Source organism: Schistocerca piceifrons, chromosome 8 (assembly GCF_021461385.2).
Source record: "Schistocerca piceifrons isolate TAMUIC-IGC-003096 chromosome 8, iqSchPice1.1, whole genome shotgun sequence".
Taxonomy (NCBI): Eukaryota; Metazoa; Arthropoda; class Insecta; order Orthoptera; family Acrididae; genus Schistocerca; species Schistocerca piceifrons.
This window is the reverse complement of record NC_060145.1, coordinates 183,332,633-183,351,323: the sequence shown is the minus strand read 5'-3', so window position 1 is coordinate 183,351,323 and position 18,691 is coordinate 183,332,633. Positions and strand designations below refer to the sequence as shown.

Genomic DNA, 18,691 nt, shown 5'->3' with positions numbered 1-18,691 from the left:
TGACAAACATAGGTGTCACACATGTTCACTAACTTCAAGAGGGAAGCAGAGCTTGGAATATAAGAGGTTTGGTTTGTAACAATGGCTCTCTTAAAACTAAAAACAGTTAATGTTGAAGAAATAGCCCACTTAGCTATAGCACACTACATACCAAGGCTGTGATTTCCAGATGGCAGTGCAATACAATTTGCCAGTGGACAAAGCACAGTTGTGTGAGGAGGTTTGGTGTTTTTACCCAAAGGTCTTGTGAAATATATACAGGGTGCTCAAAAAGAAGTGTCAAATAGTTTCAGAGTTGGTAGCACTCATTGAAACAAGGAAATAAGTCCAGTAAACATGAGTCCAGAAATGCATACTTTCTGAGGTAAGTTCAATAAACGTGGATTCAGAAATGCAAACTTTCTGAAATAAATACATGTTTATGGGAGGTGATCAATGTGGTATCCATTCATGACAATGTACCCCTCTGCCCTCTGGTGCAAGGAAAGATGCACCCTTTGAAATATACCCAGTTGTTGCTGTATCTGCTGGCATGCATTGAAGATGTGACTCTATAGTGTCCGTACATTGTTGAGTGGCATGCCAGAGACCAATTCTTGCATGCGTCCTCATAACCAAAAGTCTAGGGGACTGAGGTCTGAGAAATGAGCAGATCAAAGTGTGCTCCCACCCCCCTCCCCATGACCAATCCAGTGGTCCTGAAATGTCTGTGTCAGATGGTCGTGCACATTGCGAGAAAAGTGCTGATGCACCATCATGCATCAACCACATTTGTATCCGCTACTGCAATGGCACAGCCCCCAACTAGGTGGGCAATACATTAATGAGAAAGTCCACATAATGCAACTCGGTTAATCTTTGTGGAAACATGTATGACCCTACTGCCAAGTACGCCTGCCCATACATTAATTGAGAATCAAAGTTAATGCCCTTGTTCCTGAAATGTTTGGGAATTCACAACTGCCCATACATGTTGATTATGGAAATTCACAACACCATTTCTTGTGAACCCTGCCTCATCAGTAAATAAAATGTTCGATGTGAACAGTGGTTCTGTGGCACACTTCTGCAACAGCCATTGACAGAACTGCCTTCTGCTACACTAATCCTGTGTTTGTAAAAAAAAAAAAAAAAAAAAAAAAAAACCAGCACAATATCACTAAACAATTAAGTTAATTTGCATTTGGAAGAATGTAAAACACCTTGATATGCACCCAAAGTTAACAGTGCTGTACAATAAGGTACCAAAAACTAAAGCAGACTACATGACTCGAACCACACAACTGACTGCAGACCACCTAATGGCAGGTAGAGTACTGTGAGTAAGGCATCATAATACCCTGCTAACACATTTGATAAAGTGCCAATGCAATGACTGTGCTAACATCCACAACCAAGTGTCGTGCAGCCCTTCCTATAAACATGTGTTTATCTCAGAAAATATGAGTTTCTGGACACATGTTAACTGGACTTGTTCTTCTTGTTTTGCTGAGCACTATCACCTCGTAGCCCACCCAGCTAGCCATGCAGTCTAATCCACTGCTTCCCAAGCGGGAAGGTGTGCCAGGCCCTGGCACGAATCCGCCCGGCGGATAGTGTCGAGGTCCGGTGTGCCAGCCAGCCTGTGGATGGTTTTTAAGGCAGTTTTCCATCTGCCTTAGCGAATGTGGGCTGGTTCCCCTTACTCTGCCTCAGTTACACTATGTCAACGATTGCTGCGCAAACATTGTCTCCACATACGCGTACACCATAATTGCTCTACCACACAAATGTTGGGGTTACACTCGTCTGGAATGAGATGTTCCCAGGGGGGTGGGGGAGGGGGTGGGGAAGGGGGTTCCACTGGGGGCCAGACCACACAATAACCATGGATTCGGTGTAGGGGGGCGGTGGGGTGAGTGGACTGCTGTAGACTGTCATGGGGTTGTGTACCACTGAGGGCTACGGCGGGGACGAAGCCTCTCCGTCGTTTCTAGGTTCCCAGTTCATTATTTGCATACAAACTACCACCACTCAAAGCATTTGACACTTTTTTCTGGACACCCTGTGTAGGCATATCCAATATACGTTAGGGTTATGAAAGAGCAAATAGGCTGAATAAAAGGCTAAGGAGGGCACATGATATTTAAGAAACATAGGTTAAGTAGCTATAATAGCAAGACGTGTAGTGTGAATAAAAGATGTGTGTATATTGCTGTAGTACTGGTGTAACGTTTGGTGGGCCACATGTCAGCTCATGCAAATGGCAGCAAATACATGTGGGGCAGGTAGGCAAGGGAACATAGGCTCTGCCTCTATCATGACGGCATCGCTCGTGGCAGCACTTTAAGCACTGCAACACATGAATCTTGTGCTTGCAACAACTCCTGTTGCTTGAGAATAATGTAATTAACTCTATCAGAATTCATCAGAAGCAAATAAAAGCAACTGGTCTGTGACACACACATAGCCTATTAACCGTCGACTTCACAGGACTTTGCATAGAGTGAAAAGCGCAAAGGCCGATTTGATTTTGGTGTTCAGCAGGCATAAAGCCTGTCACAGTAAGATCACAACATAATAATTCCCATCCACATACCATTCCCAGGGGCATGTACACACACTAATATTAAGGGACTATTTTTTAAGGGCTGGTCATAATACTGCTTCACTGGACACTTCTCACCTTACATTTATCATCGCAAAACACAGGAAAAATGCAGAAGGAAATGCACATGAGGGGGAATCTAGGCAACACAAAAGTTAAAGGGCAAAGTCTTCATCCACATAAGTACTGATACACACTAACAATGGTTAATACAAACACACAAAAGTAACACACTAACAATCATGGCGATCATCGTTGCAGACAAACGAAGAAGGGGTTATATTGGAATAGAGATTTCTACATTATTACACCACAAGGGCCACATATTCAACTTTGAATCTCAGTGGAGGGGGCATAATACACTTCTCAAAAATCATTGTCATCAGTGTAGTGTTCTAGGGCATGTAGCATTCAATGCAGTCCTACCATTTGTTACTCTCTTCATTTTCTTGTAACTGTTTTCTGTCCTTATACTATCCATCATCTCTTACCTTCTGTGTCTTCTTCTTCTTCTTCTTCTTCTTCTTCTTCTTCTTCTTCTTCTTCTTCTTCCATTAACCATTGCTTCCATGTGATCTGTCAGTAGACAATCTCTTCTCATCCAATGTCCAAGCCAATTGTGTTCCCTTTAAAATTTCTTTATATTCCCCCACTGTTCTCAACATCTCCTCATTTGTCACTTTGTCTGTTGATTTTATCCCTTCCATCCTCCTCCAAATCCACATTTCAAATGCCTCTAATCTTCTTTCTTCCTCTTTTCTTAAAGAAGAAAATTATAACAAAATTTATTGCTATTTGGAATGCACAATATTCGGTGAAAACCTCAGGTGCACTTTATTACTCTTTAGTACACTTAGTGAGAAACACAGAACTTGTCTTTCACGGACAAAACTTTCTCTAATGTGAACAGTCTGTTGCACAAGCAAAATATCTCAGAAATGTTTGTCACTCAGTTTACTTTTGTATTCAGATTTTGTTATATTTCAACAAATAAAATGTTTATTTATGAATCTGATACGGGGCCACCATCAGGGAAAGCATTGATGTTGATGGTGTAACACTCACATTGATAGTAATCTGAGGAGAATTCACAAATTAAAGCAGCATGGTATAAGTGTGTGGGGGCATGCAATCGGTCGAGTGACCTATCTTTGGACTGCCTTCTTTGGCTTTGTGGCCAATAGTGCGTGGACCTTCAGTTCAGTGTGAAGATTTGAATTGTACTGATTGTGTGTTGATGTTTAGTGATATCAAGCCGATTATTAAAGTACTTACCCCTATTTGTGGAATCTTAGCATATTCATTTAAGCCATCATACCTACTTCCAAATTGGTGGCCCTAAAAACAAGTGCTCCGAACTGTTTTTGTGCTCTTTGTATCATTTTTTGTTGCTTTGTTGCTATGGCCTTTCAACAACCAACAGCAACTACCTTCACCTACCATGACTCAAGCACCTTACTTAGTGAACCAGATGCCATCATAACTTCCAGCTTTGCAACCAGAACTTCCGGACATGAACTTTCATCTTTCTACTGTGCCTGTGAGTGCTTCAACTCAGGTTAACAGGGGCCACACAGCCACCACCATATTGCTTCAGACTGTGCCTTCATACATGTATGGACATTTTGAACAAGAGAGTGATGTACCACAAACTGTGCCTCATGCTCCGGAATATACTGCATCCAATTTCGTACAACACCGGTTTGCCAAACCGTGCTGTCTTGCTCTGGCCAAGGTCAAGTCTGCAGCACTGTGCATACCAGCCACGCTTCCAACTGAATTACAACTCTCTCCCACACCTATCACACATTCTGAGCAGTGCATTATTGATTGATATGGAAGATGCTACTACCTTGCCACAACATTTCCCAAAGCCCTAGCTGCAATAGGAACCTCGCCTGCCTGGTCAAGTTTCTGGGACCCCATGTTCCCCTCTCTCCAGTGTTACCACTACCAAACAAACAGTTATGTGCAATCAGCCCCTAAGAACCGCTGTGTTATCAGACTTCCAACATGCCAAATGTCCCAAATTGCCTACTTTTGTAAAGGAACAGCCAAACACCTGGTCTGCACTCATGGACTCTATTTTTTATGCTACCGGTGTCCACTTCAAGGAATCAAAATTCGTATGCCTCACCAGCCATTTACACGACCATTTGGACTTAATCAGTGACACTGTGCCCCCCCCCCCCCCCCCCTTCCTTTCCACTGCTATACACAAATGTTAAACGAATTATCTGTGAATGTTTGTCGCTATCATCTGACGAGATAATTCACCAAATTACTCACAATGGACATTTAAGCAACCTCACTCCCTCTGCACTGTGGTGTCATCTATATGCCCTTGCAACATGTGACTTTCTGTCAGATGCAGCACTGTGGTTGATCTGGTTAATAAAACTACCAGAAGCATTACAACTACAGTTCCTGCCTCTCACATCAAGGTCACTCAATGAGAAACCATTGGTGGTGGACGGCACTTTCAGGATAATTCGCCAATGCGAACTTTCATTTCACATTCCAGTTTCCCCATTCAGTCAGTACTGTCCCCTCCACCACCCGGTATTGTCCATGCAGCCAGCACAAGTGCTTCCATCTGGCTACCTCATGCACTGCAGCCTGTGCCCTCCAACCCCCTCCCCTCCACACTGGCAGACTTGAGTGACACACAGCACTGTGTAGCAGCAACCTCCAGTACTACAATGGTCAGTCAACCACCGACTCCATGTTATCCCTTATGCTGATTACGTGTCACCTTTAGCAACACCGCCCGCAACTGTTGCTCACCATGTGCAGCCGAAAACACACAATGCAAGATGCATTAGGCGTCTCATCTCAAATCAAAAAATACATGGCACCACAGTCATGAGCAGCCAGCACATAACGCCTCACACATCGATAGATGCCTCGATGTGCATGATGCTACCACTAACCAAAAGTTTTTGATTGACAGCGGGGCTGACACAAGTGCCAATGCCCCATCACTTGCACCTCCGAATCTGCGACCCTCGCCAATATTACTGCAGGCTGCAAATGATTCAGACATCAATGTCCTTGGTACAGCTCCACTCACATTGAAATTATCCACCTCTCTGCAGTTTCCATGGACATTTCATGTAGCAGAAGTCATTTACATTGTGACAGGCATTGATTTCGTACATCACTTCTCATTTTCCATCAATATGTTAGACAATACCCTGCATCATCTACCTACTGATGTGACTATTCCTCTCACATCTGCCTCTCGAGCACAACCCCACCTCCTTGTGACAGTTCTCTTAGCTCTTTGACAGCTGAGTGTGTTCTGGTTACAGCTAAGCTCATGAGTGCAACTTGTGACATTGTAGCTCAATGCCAACAGATTAATGACCTCCAAACTAATCAAGCCATGTTACGACAACTCAAAGATACTAATCATGCCCTCAACCTCACCAGACACAAGATCTCCAGCCTTTACAGCACCAACTGATCCACCTCACCATCTGCCCCCGACACTGACCACTGTGCGACGCATGATACTAAGCTCAGTGTTCCTGCCTCACCTAGTGAATAGTGTGATCCCCACCCCAAGTTGCGAAGTCTTTTGGCTGTCACCAACAGTAAGTGTCATAAATTGACCACTACTGAAGGCCTCCCTGTTAGACATAAAGCTCAGAGACTGAGCCCTCATAAACTCAAGGTTGCTAAGTCTATTATTCAGGAACTCTTAACTGCAGGGTTGTTCACCCCTCATCCAGTGATTAGTTGTCACCAAATTGACTCACTCCAAAAAAAAGATAGTTCATTCAGGCTTTGTTGGGATTATATAGACTAAACGATAGGACCATTTTGGACAATTGCCCAGTTCCCCATATACAGGACTTTGCACAACAAGTAAGTGATTCTAAGATTTTTAGCGTGGTAGAATGCAATAAAGCATATCATCAAATCCTGATGCACATAAAACTGCTATAATCACACCCTTTGGCTTTTTTGAGTATCGCTACATGCCATATCATTTAAAGAATGCAGCGCAGACATGGCAATGCTTCTTGGACACCCTCCTTCTTGCGCTCCCATTTTGCTATGCATATCTTGACAATATTCTAATTTTTTCATCAGCAGAAGAACATGAACATTATCAAGGCAGTCCTTTGTATCTTATACGATAATGGTGTGGTAATCAGCGAGGACAAAACACAACTCTGATGCACTTTGGTCACTTTTCTTAGCCACGAAGTGTTGGCTGCAGGTATTAGACCCACCTCAGACAGAATTGTACCGTGATTTGCAAGGTCTTTCAGGGTTGATTACCTTCTTCCTTTGCCACATCCCTTAGGCTGTGTCACTACAAACACCATTTATAGATGCTCTGTCTGGCCCACATACAACAGGTACATGCAATGTACCATGGACCAAGGAGATGGAGCATGCATTTGTGGATTTGAAACAGACCCTCATGCAAGGTGTCACTTTAGCTCACCTGGTCACAGATGCCAAAATCTCCATCAGCACAGACACCAGCGATTCTTTGATTGGGGATGTCCTGCAACAGCACAATGGAGGTGAAGTACAACCCCTACATTTCTTCTCAAAAAGTTATTGCCCTCCCAGAAGAAATGGTCGGTATTCAGTCGGAAGCTATTTGCTGTGTACAAAGGTATATGTTATTTCCACAAAGACATTGAGGGTAGATACGTCACAGTCTTCACTCACCACTGCCCCTTACAGATGCTTTATACATCACACCTGCGGACTCCCCTCCCTGCCAGTCTCACCACATGGACCTAATTGCCCAATTCACCAACGACTTTCACTACATACAGGGAGCAGACAATGTCGTGGCCTATTATCTCTCCTGCATCTGTGCCATAGATAGTGTCACTGACTTTGATGGATTCGCTTGAGTGCAATATCATGATGCAGAAATCGTGAAATTACTCAAGGACAATTCCACTGCTCTTAAGATCGAGCCTCACATGCTCCATGGGTCAAGCATCCTACTCGATTGTGATGTCTCAACTGGCTCACTCTGCTCATTCATCCCATCATCTACAAGATGACAACCTCACCCAGCTGGGCATCAAGACCATGACCAGGCTTATCACTGAATGCTTTGTGTGGCCTGGAATTAAAGCTCAGTGCCATGACTGGCCATGAGCATGTGTTGCATGCCAACACTCCAAGATCGGTAGGCATGTGCAACCCCCCGACTGGCAGGTTTGATGTACCACTAGGTTGCTTCAGACATACACACCTTGATTTGGTCAGTCCACTGCCCCCCTCACAAAACTATGGATACATCCTGTCAATTATTTATAGGTTGAACTGTTGGGTAGAGGCTACCCCTAACGTGGACGTTTCTGCAGACTCTGTTGCTTGTTCTTTCATAGCCACATGGATTTCTCATTTTGGCTGTCCATCCTATGTTACAACAGATCAAGGCCAACAGTTCGAATCTATACTTTTTTCCAAATTATGTGAACTGTGTGGGGTGGCATGATTCTGCACTACTGCCTACCACCCCCAAAGTAACAGACTCATGGAGCAGTGGCATCAGACCTTAAAAGCTGCTCGCTGCTCACATGTGCCACAGCTCCTTCTGATCTCACGCATTACCCTGGGTTCTCCTGGGTATCTGTGCATCCTTCAAAGAGGACCTTAAGGCCTCCGTGGCCAAAATATTGTACGCTGAATCATTGGTCCTTCTGGCCCAGTTCATTGAGGAGTCACCTCCGCTTGCAGACACTGAACTTCCTCCTCTAGTAGAGCAGGTGTGCTCACATATTTCTCAACAGCGTGTGCTGCCTCCCCGTTCTCACTCCACTCCAACCATGTTTATCCACAAGAAACTAAACAAGTGTGATTATGTGATGCAATGCAATGACTCAGTGCATGCAGCTTCACAGTGCCCATATTCCGGCCCTCATAAAACATTAGCTCATGCAATGAACACAATGAACACATTTGACATCCTCCTATATCACCAACCTCTCACTGTTTCAGTCCACTGGCGGAAGCCAGCATGGACTGTTGCTGACAACGCTGTGGACAAGCCTGCTCCTGTCAAGCTGCCTGCACCATAGCACAAGATCTCCACTGACACCAACATCTTGCCTCTCGACAGCTGCTTGGCACCGGCTCAACTACAGCCTGCCCAAGCCTGAGCCCTGAGGGTGAGGGTTCACTTTCCTCACCCATTACCCACTTTTCCCCTTCCCCTCCTAGCTCTTTTAGCCTTCAGACAGATGTATCTCAGTTTTCCCTGGACGACATCTCTCTATAGGTATGTGACAATTTCATTTTCATCCTTCATGCTCTGCCCCACTCAGCCAACAACCCTCCCACCTCTTCCATTTCTATCATCAAACACCTCCAATTCCCTCTAGGCACAGAAATCAATGCAATCTCTTCCTTCATCAATGTTAAAGGCCTCATGCGTGGGCCAATTATTATACCCACCAAAGTGGCATAAGGACTACGTCAAACCTTCCCCCAAACCCACCCTCTCAGCCATCAGCAGCAACTCGCACTTGGCCCTGCCTACAGACTCTGATGTACCTACTGCTCCTGGATCTTCACCTGTGCGCAGTGTCCCTGATGCCTTCTCCCCTGCGTAATGCCACAAGTGGTCTGCACTGTCGAGGGGGAGGCTCAGTGGCGGCATGCAGTTGGTCAAGTGGCCTATCTTTGGACTGCCTTCTTCGGGTTTGTTGATGATAGTGTGGGTTTGTGGATGATAGTGTGCGGACCTTCAGTTCATTTTCAATTGTACTGATTGTGTGTTGATCTATAGCAGTATCAAGCCGATTATTAAAGTTCTTGTCTGTGTATGTGGAATCTTAGCGTATTCATTTAAGCCATCATACCTACTTCCACAAGTGGTATATTTCAGTCCATGTTGTTGTTGTGGTCATCAGTCCTGAGACTGGTTTGATGCAGCTCTCCATGCTACTCTATCCTGTGCAAGCTTCTTCATCTCCCAGTACCTACTGCAACCTACATCCTTCTGAATCTGCTTGGTGTATTCATCTCTTTGTCTCCCTCTTCGATTTTTACCCTCCACACTACCCTCCAATACTAAATTGGTGATCCATTGATGCCTCAGAACATGTCCTACCAACCGATCCCTTCTTCTAGTCAAGTTGTGCCACAAACTTCTCTTCTCCCCAATCCTATTCAATACCTCCTCATTAGTTATATGATCTACCCATCTAATCTTCAGCATTCTTCTGTAGCACCACATTTCGAAAGCTTTTATTCTCTTCAAACTATTTATCATCCACGTTTCACTTCCATACATGGCTACACTCCATACAAATACTTTCAGAAACGACTTCCTGACACTTAGGTCTATACTCTGAGTGTTTGTTGCTTACATAATCTCATCACAGGACTGTTCCTAGCATTACAACATAACATTTCTCACAAGAGAGTATAATGACTGCAAACAGTCTCTTCTTCAGAAAGGCTTTCCTTGCCATTGCCAGTCTACATTTTATATAATTAGCTGTACTGATGGCATCCAGGTCACTTGTGAAGGCATGCTTAGTAAGATGCTATCAGTTCTAATATAAGACATGGCTTCGAACCAATGCCATCCCAAGGACTCAACAGGAAGCACACAAAAATGATAGAATAATGTACTGGGTTATCTAGCTATAAGTCTCAGTGTCTACACAATAAGTGAGGAAGGTATCTTACCACTAAATTACATTCGACCTTACAGCCATGCAAAGTTTAAGACATGATTATTTTCAGAAGTACCCTAGAATTTTTCTGAGTGTTTGTTGCTTACATAATCTCATCACAGGACTGTTCCTAGCATTACAACATAACATTTCTCACAAGAGAGTATAATGACTGCAAATAGTCTCACAATAAAGGAGCTAACCTTTATTCTTGCTCCCTCTGCCTATGCAAATACTGCAGAAGGTTACATAAAAGCTGTAAGTAACCTCTACTCTTATTCCCTCTGCATATACAAATTCTGCAGAACGTTGCATAAAAGGTGGTAGCAACCTCTACTCTTTCTCCCTCTGCATGTACAAGTACTGCAGAAGGTTGGATGAAAGCTCAAACTGAAAATATACATAATCTTAAATAGGCCATATGCTAAAAGCCAGCATCACAGCATAACATAGCAATGCAAGATGTTTGACACTGTCACATTGATCCATCACTGCAAAAGAAAGGCATGAGGCTGGTCTAGGCAGTTGAGAATGAGGTGGTGCAGCACGTCAGTAAGTATAAACTACCATAATATGGAAACACATAGATGTGCCATAAAATCATCCACAGCAACCAATCAAGAGAGCTTGTGGGATCATGTTCTTTAAACAGAGACCATTGCTGAAACAATACCAAGGGAAAGATGAAAGCTGGAAGGAAACGTCACAACAGAAAAATGTAAAAGGAAATATCACTGAAACCAACTAGCAATACTCTATGGACACCAACTACATCTTACCAATTGTGAGTTCCTGGAGAATAGTGGTTCTGAACTTCATTAATGAGGGCAATAGACTGCTCCTAATCATGTGATCATAATACGTATGACTGATTTGAACATAGAGTGGATCTTGTTCATAATAGGAGCTGTAGTATTTTTCTCTTCAGTGGTGCTTTACCAATGTATAGTTTAGTTTGTCTTGGGGTGGTTCTGTTATGGCAGCAGGTGGAGGTGGCACAGCATTCCCCTGATAAGGCCTTAGGCTGTCAAAATGCACTACCGTGGAGAAGTCAGCTAATTTATGTCCGTATTGTCAGGTGATGTTAAACATGTAATTTGGTGTGAACCTTCGTAAGAGGGATTCAACTTCTTTGTTTTTCCCTTCTTGATTACTGGGTTTCACAGCTGTTCACAGTCACTCAGCTGATGAGAGGGTAATATTATTCAATTATTTCCTCTCTGCACTTACTTTATTGTGACTTTAATATTATTTTACCATACTCATTTATAGATCACTCTGAGTCTATGTGACAAGCTTCTTACTTCCTTTGAATCCACACTTGGAGGTAGCTTCTCTATCTCAAAGTGCAAAGTCATAGCACAAGCATAAATCATATCGTGGGGGGTGTGCCCAGTTGCTTTGTGAATTCTGCTACTGCAAGCAGACTGGATTAACAGAATATCGCAGTCCCAACCAGACTGCAATTTATTCACATAACATGTGAATGACAGTTCTATGGATCCATTCAAGATGGATATTTGATCTTTCCTGATCCATTAACATAGCATCAGGACTATCATAAGGTACTATGAAGTTGTTTAAAAATGACTTTGCAACATTTCCTATCATCATATCAGCAAGCAGTACTAGCACTAGGTACCAGAAAACTGCTCGGTAACTGACAGGATATCTTTTCAAAAGTGCTTGAGGTTTCATGTGATGTTTGCAATGGAATTATTGGCCACATATGTTGTGACTGTTAAATGTGTGGTAAGCATGCATGTATACATGGTGAATATTAATAAAACCGAGAAAACTGCAGAGATAGATTCCTGACTGGAAAAGGAGGGGAAAAAAGACCTATGAACATATGTTTGGAAATGCATTGTTGCCATGGTAGATGGCACTTATGAATGACAGTTTCCCTGGCCACATGCCATGCGTTCCTTGTGTGTTACATGCTGTGTGATTGATGCTGCATACTGTAAGCAGCAGAATGGTCTGGTATTCACATTGGGAGCAAGCTGAGATGGTGTTTGTGTATGGACAGGCAGATGGAAATAGTCGAGAGGCAGCACAGCCATACCAAAATAAGTACTCTCACAGACACCAACCACATCACACAACATTTCAAGCAATTTTTGAGCATTTGTGTGATTATGGGTTCTTTCAGACAGACAAATGTGGAAGGAGGTGGTGGAATGTGTGTACACCACATTTCAAGGACCGGGTTCAACAGGATATTGAGATGAATCCTAGTACAAGCTCCAGGTAGGTGGCCCACCAACTTGGTGCAAGCCAAAGTATGGTTATATGTTTTCTGCTTGCCAACAGCTACTATCCTTATCACCTTCAATCTCATGGAGGCCACTTTGAACATCTGTTGTGAGATGGATGCAATGTAGCTCTGTATTGTGTTTTGGGATGATTTGTCATTGTTGCATGTACACTGTCCATTTCCAGGCATATGTTCGTAGGAGCTTTTTCCCTCCAGTTCAAGTCAGGACTCTGCCCCTGTACTTTCTTGGCTTTATTAATGTTCATCCTGTATACTTATTGATGTCACAGGGCCAACCCAGCTGGTTTGTTGGCATTTACAGTTGTTGCCATGAGACACAGCACAGTGTGATGTAATGTTTGAGAAGCAAATGTATGTGACAGGTGGGTTAGCATGCACTGAGTGGTGGTAGGTGCAAGCAGCAAGCACACAGTGACCGTATCAAGGTGGCGCGGATGACGACATGGGCTACCTGCAATGGTGGCAATGTGTGGTGTGGTCCCTATTGTTGAACCCGGAACCTTCAAGCAGGGCAGGTACATGCACAGCAGTCAGCTGCACAGATGAATGGGGAGAATGGAGGCCACAGCATAATTGGCAGCACACAGTGTGGCTCCTGGTGGAAACAACTCAGCCATCCAGCACGCCATGTAGCAGTGAGGCAGCTAGGCACTGCGGCTCACAAGCCCAGCCACACAACAACGGACAGAGTGGCACCACTGGGTGATGCACTCACAGACTTCTCTAAATGCAGCCTATAACCAGCAAATCTGTGGTGGTGGCATTTGTGTTCAAAGCAAAGCATTGTTCACATAGATCTCATAATTAAATGAAACTCTGAGACATTTAAGACTCTTCTTTATCTATGATAATGATCAAAGCAAAAGAAACGAATTAAAATTTGTGCTGCAGCTGGGACTCGCACCCAGGTTCTTGCTTGCTAGGCAGAAATGCTAACCATTACATCACCACAGCACAATGGTCAACATTGTTGCACAAACTACCCGAGTTGAGTGCCCTCCCCAACACAAACTTCAATTCATATCTTCAGCTTATTTTCCCTAGTACATTGTCACTAAAATTTCATGTGATTAGGGCCTCCTGTCAGGCAGACAGTTTGCCGGGTGCAAGTCTTTCGATTTGACGCCACTTCGGTGACATGTGACATTGTCACTACTGCCAGGGCTCTCCAGCCTTGGAATAGCATGTCCAACGCTGCAGTGCTTCATGCAGCAATGTTGACCGTTGTCCTGTGGTTTTGTAATGATTAGCATTTCTGACTAACAAGCAAGAAGACCTGGATTCGAGTCCCGTCCGCAGCACAAATTTTAATTCATTTCTTCCGCTTAGGCCATTATGGTAGATAAAGAAGAGACTTAAATGTCTCAGGGTTTCATTTAATCATAAAATCTATAAGATCACCTATGGTACAGGATTTTCCCCATTATGTCCAATGCTGGGGTGCTATTTCAATGCCAGAGAGCCCTGGCAGCAGTGACAAAGTAGTCGGGAAAATAAGGTGAAGATATGAACTGAAGTTTGTGTTGGGGAGGGCACTCAACTTCGGTAGTTTGTGCAGCAATGTTGACCATTGTGCTGTGGTAGTGTAATGGTTAGTATTTCTGCCTAACAAGCAAGAAGATCCGGGTTCGAGTCCCAGCTGCAGCACAAAGTTTAATTCATTTCTTCTGCTTTGATCATTATTCACACGTAGGTGGCACAAGTTTAGTGTGTCACAGTGCAGCTGGACTTTGCTTGGCTGCTGCCATTGTGGTAGGACAGGCAAGCAGCTCCTCAGTGATGACCACGCTCTAATAACGGCATCAGGGCATAGTCAATAACGTGCAGTGACTTTGGAACATTTTATGACTCTCAGCTTTCTCATTCTTGGCAGATGCTGAGGACAACCCATGCCCAGTACAACAAACAGGCTCACACCTGATAGTGCCAATGGATGAACAGTGGGCAGGCCCAGGCCACTCATATCACTACTCCAACCTTTACCATGACAATGTGTGTATTGTGACACCCATACACAAAAATAGAGGTAGCTTCTGGGACATAAGGTGGGCCAGATCTCAGTTCTGATGTTAGGTGTGCAGGTGGGTGACAGAAGGACCTGGGAGTGTACACACAAAGTATATTTTTAAATAAGAACAGGAAGATTTGCTAAACAGAAATCATGCTGCAATTCGTGATATGGACTACATAGGCCACACCTACAGAAGATGTTCAGGCTGCCAGAAGTGTGGAGCAGTTATTTTGACTAACTTATGGAGGATCCAGGAAAGGGCTCTTATTGTCTGGCCAGAGGCTGAAGGCAGAGAGAGAGAGCCAATTGTGGAACCCATGCTTTGCATGTAACATCTGGAGTGCCATGTGACATGTTTCCACATTTTCTAATGTGGACTGCTGCAGGTGATGTTTGCTAGTATGCTCTGCCAGCAGTATCCAACCATGGGAACTATGTTAAGGCAGCAACAGTGACCTTTTCTGGAGCTTGTGTCAGAGGAACAGTCCTGTGAACAGACAAAATCCCTGAGAGAAAGGAAAAGAAAATCCTGCAACTCAGTGTTATTAATGAATCATTTCTGAACTTCTAAAAACAGGTTGCTATACATACACGACTATTCAAGAGTTTAACATTTAGTCATTCAGCATGCCTTTTTGTTTTGCACACCATTACCTTAGTTATCTTTTTGTTTATGAGCATATTATAGCCAACAACTAACCCTTACATTGTTTCATTAAACACCTGACTCTGTTTCCTTTCACTCTCTGTGAACACTGCTATGTCAGTGTATGTGACTGGAAAAAAAAAGCACAGGTGACCCCTGTATAAAGAGTATGTCAGGAGGAAAAGTACATGCTTTGAGGGGTGATAGTATTAATGATTCTGAACAAAAAACTTCGTGTTCACATATGATCTATTCCAAATGATTTCTGAGACAGAACATATTTAATATCACTTTTGTACATTTTTCTTGAATAACTTCAAAACAACACCTACCAGTGGAAATGTACCACAGTAAAAAATTAAGCTACGTTAACTTTCCTACAAAAAGGGTTCTACTCATTTTTTTTCTCTAGAACTAATAATATTGTAGTTCACACATAATGCTGATCAGTAATAACACACTTTAAATAATATTGTAAATGCATTTATTAGACATGAAGCAAGAAGAACAAAACGTGGCAGTACACAAGTTGTGTGCTGAGTGAGACATAGAACAAAGCAGTTCAAAGAGATCAGAGTCAAAGATAGGGTGCTCTGCGCCAGAGACACCACAATATGCACAAAGAGAATACATGAATTCTGAAAATCTTCCACATTGTGCACGCACTTTAATTTAAGTAGTTTTTGTAGGCCAATTTGAGGTAGTCTCTTCACTTGATAGACCACCAGTTCCTGCTCATCTCAATTTCCTCTACACTTATTCCTTAATGAAATTTGTCATTAAAAATATATCACTTTTTCAAACCAACAGCTCAATACATGGAATCAATACTAGAAATAAGAATAATCTTCACAAGGATTTAAAGTCACTTAGTCTTGTACAAAAAGGTGTGCATTATTCAGGAACACACATTTTCAATAACTTGCCAGCAGCCATAAAAAGCTTAACAACCAATGAAATTCAGTTTAAGAGAAGCCTAAAGGATTTATTGGTGGCCAACTCCTTCTACTCCATTGATGAATTTCTTAGGAAAACCAACTGATTTGTATATAAGTACAACATAACTTCTGCACAATTTCAGTGCAGTAATGTGTTCACTGAAAATTTGTGTGTGTGTGTGTGTGTGTGTGTGTGTGTGTGTGTGTGTGTGTGTGTGCTTGTGTGTGTGTAAGTGTGTAAGTATAATCTAACTTCTGCACCATTTCAGTGCAGTAATGTGTTCATTGTAAATAAGTATTACAGTAGTTGTATTACATGTTTCTTACCTTATAAATAAATAAAAAACTTTTTTATTTTAAATTCAGTGCAATAGTATTTGTAAAATGACTCTTAGTGTTCATTAAAAAATGACGATCATTCCACTTGGGACCTGTGGAATGGTACATTAGCTTATTTGTTTTAGTTGTAAATATTTGTCATGTATTGTTGTTTTTCTGACATGTTCCACATCCTGGAGGACCTCCTCACTACGGATCAATTGGAATGAAAGTAAATCTAATCTAATCTAATCTACTGTTGTATGTTTTAAGCAATGACACTGTTTAAATAATACAACAATGTATATTAAATTTGTTCTAACTCAGAAATGGATATGGACAGGGACATGTATGTATGGGTGCACGACAGCAAGATCTTTAGCACGTGCACAAAAACAGATTGACATGAGTGTCAGTAAAATACACAAAACATGAAGATAAAACAGTGTGTAAAACACAGGTAACAACAGTTGGAAAGCTATGTGCATACCTGCACAGAATCACAGAATGAAATATTGCACCAGTAGTTAAACATTAATGACACAGAAAGAAAGTGGTATAAGGAACTGAAACAACATAGCAGGTGGACACTGGCTGATCAAAAAAAAAAAAAAAAAAAAAAAAAAAAAAAAAAAAAAAAAAAAAAAAAGGAGAAGCCAGCCACTCTGCCGGCCGTGCGGTTAAAGGCGCTGCAGTCTGGAACCGCAAGACCGCTACGGTCGCAGGTTCGAATCGCTGCAGTCTGGAACCGCAAGACCGCTACGGTCGCAGGTTCGAATCCTGCCTCGGGCATGGATGTTTGTGATGTCCTTAGGTTAGTTAGGTTTAACTAGTTCTAAGTTCTAGGGGACTAATGACCTCAGCAGTTAAGTCCCATAGTGCTCAGAGCCATTTGAACCAACCAACCAGCCACTCTGCAACACACTAAAACCTCCAGCCTAAAAGTTTATGCCAGAGTCCAGACACATCACAAAACTTTAAAACCTTAAATAAATGATGACTAACTGACAACCTCAGCTGCCGACAGGTGTTGTTGATATACCTCGATGTGGACAGCTGAAAATGTGTGCCCCGACCGGGACTCGAACCCGGGATCTCCTGCTTACATGGCAGATGCTCTATCCATCTGAGCCACCGAGGACACAGATGAATAGCATGACTGTAGGGACTTATCCCTTGCATGCTTCCCGTGAGACTCACATTCCCAACTGTTCACAATTCTACATATGTATTGTACCTTATAGACATTATGAGGTGACTTACCGAACAAAAGCGCTGGCAGGTCGATAGACACACAAACAAACACAAACATACACACAAAATTCAAGCTTTCGCAACAAACTGTTGCCTCATCAGGAAAGAGGGAAGGAGAGAGGAAGACGAAAGGAAGTGGGTTTTAAGGGAGAGGGTAAGGAGTCATTCCAATCCCGGGAGCGGAAAGACTTACCTTAGGGGGAAAAAAGGACAGGTATACACTCGCACACACGCACATATCCATCCACACATACAGACACAAGCAGACATATTTAATTTTTCCCACGTGGAATGTTTCCTTCCATTATATTGGTACCTTATAGACAGTTAGGAATGTGAGTCTCACGGGAAGCGTGCAAGGGATAAGTCCCTGCAGTCGCGCTATTCATCTGTGTCCTCGGTGGCTCAGATGGATAGAGTGTCTGCCATGTAAGCAGGAGATCCCAGGTTCAAGTCCCGGTCCGGGCACACATTTTCAGCTGTCCACATCGAGGTATATCAACAACACCTGTCGGCAGCTGAGGTTGTCAGTTAGTCATCATTTATTCCAGGGAAAAGCTGCACGGTCATCAACAGTAACTGTTCTTTCGAGAACAAGTTACTGTCTTCGTATATTTAAAGCCTTAGTCGCACTCATCCCATCTTCAGCTAAAATAGAGGGCAGATCCTCACCAATATTTGCTTCTGCCCTTGCATCATGACATAAAATGCATTCTGTTAAAATATGGTGGACAGAGATGTGCACACCACAAGCATCAAAGAACAAGGAATTATCTTGCTGAAGTAAAAAGCTATGTGTGAGAGAGCAGTGTCCAGTTCTGAGATGCATGAGGGCCATTTTATCCTGCCTGAGCAACTGGCAGGAGGAATGCCACAGCCAGGTTGTTGACTTCATCAACCATAGTTCCGCCAGCCATTCCTCATCCCACAACTGCATGCACTTCCTGTGTACTGCAGAAATGACAGCCTGCAAGGGAATAGGACAC

The 18,691-nt window shown here is 43.0% G+C and overlaps 1 non-coding gene across 1 annotated transcript; it reads right to left on the bottom strand.

Moving 5' to 3' along the window:
- Window positions 1–17,518: 17,518 nt before the first annotated feature.
- Trnat-ugu lies at window positions 17,519–17,592 on the bottom strand. Its single transcript has one exon. It is a non-coding gene; the product is annotated as a tRNA-Thr (tRNA).
- Between the last annotated feature and the right edge of the window lie 1,099 nt (window positions 17,593–18,691).